We start from the raw sequence: 1,747 nt of genomic DNA, 5'->3' as shown, positions 1-1,747 counted from the left end.
GCAAAGCTTGCAATAGCTATGGATGTGCCTCTGCGTCAAAGAAAATTCGCTTAACAGGTACATAGATCTAAATAATACCCAGTGTTTAACTTGGATTTTTATCCATCCTGTACTTCTCTTCGTGAGTAACTGTTGCATGGATAATTTTTTTTTCTCCAGACGGCGTAGCTAATGCATCTTTTGGAATCATACAACCAAATGGAAGTTTTCAGAAAGGTGACAATATTTCTTTAATCTGTGCTGCTGTAATTAATGATTTCTCTATCGTTGAGTGGTATGATGATAATCGTCAAGTGGTAGTGGGCTCCGGTTAGTTTAAATTTATTTTTTAAGTGTTATGAGTCAAGTTTTCTAGTATAGTTTGACCAATTATACATGTTTTCTAATATATATAGAAAGAATACACGTTACATCGAAGGTAACTGAATTTACTTACCAAGCCATTCTCACGATCAATAACGCCAGTCAATTAGATAGAAGGAAGTACTATTGCAAAGGGACGGAAAGATACTACGGATTTGTTGGTTATCCTTCGCGCAAAATACTTACAGAGTCATACTTCCTTAACATCAATAGTAAGAATAAGAAACAGTTATGATGTACATTATCATTTATAAATCTCAACTATTTTTACTCTGGTAATGGTAATTTTGTTGTATAGATCCACCTTTTTTTACCCTTGTAAATTTGAACGCTACAGAGAGAACAGTGATGGCAAGGGATTTTGAGAATCCTCTGACTTTATTATGCCATGTTGGTGGGATTCCAACCCCTAACATTACGTGGTCGAAAAACAATGTACCTCTGAATAGTTCATCACAGTATACTTTTGAAGACAGCAATCAAAAATTAGTTATAAGATATTTTTTTGAAAAAGATGCTGGTAATTATTCATGCCATGCTAAGAACAATTACGGAACAGTGGAACAATCACAAATTATTACTGTGAAAGGTAGAAAATGTCATTGCTAATAGTAATTATATATCCCTTTACTTCCTTTTTTATTTTTCGAAAACAAATTTGACCGAGTTAAATTAGTCTGTACTTTACAAAAGTACAGAAAATTTAACTTTTGATTATACTATCTAAAACTATGTGAGGCATTATTCAGTTAGTAAGAATAAAGTACTGAATATGGAGCAAAATGAAAATTGTTTTAATTAGTACCAAAGAAGTTTTGATTAACATTAATTTATATCATGCCAAGCAGTCAACCATCAATACATTTGACAATTTTCTTAAAGTAGTAAAGCTCATGAAGTCATGCTTTGTTTGATAACAGAAAAAGAGGTGGGTGTGATAGACCTGCACCTGTAGAAACATGTATAATGAGTTTTGTGTTCTCCTCCGTTGCACACACGTAAAGAGATAAAGAGTCTATAGTTTAAAAAAAAGTTGTTTATGATTCCTGCAATAGCATCGATTATTTAATGCAAAAAATTAAGTAACTCGTGCCTTACTTACTCTAGGGGCGCCACATTATGTATCCGAATATTCTATTGCTTTTCGTACCAGAAACTTTACAAAAAAGAAAAAAACATCTCCCCAAAGAACATAATTTTAACTTGTTTTCCGAATTTATATAATCAAAGTTGGGTACTCCAGTAACAGTATCTATTTGTATGTGCGTGCATGTATTTGTTTGCATGTGTGTATGCGCTCAATTAGTTACATCCTGGGATTTCCGTATCCAACATCAATAATGCGTTGGTGTTTGTTTTTACTGGAAAAAATTCAATTTTACTA

The sequence above is a fragment of the Copidosoma floridanum genome, unplaced genomic scaffold, assembly GCF_036245765.1.
Source record: "Copidosoma floridanum isolate Cflo_tuat_1 unplaced genomic scaffold, Cflo_Japanese_pri ptg000020l, whole genome shotgun sequence".
Classification (NCBI taxonomy): Eukaryota; Metazoa; Arthropoda; class Insecta; order Hymenoptera; family Encyrtidae; genus Copidosoma; species Copidosoma floridanum.
This window is presented reverse-complemented; position numbering follows the sequence as displayed.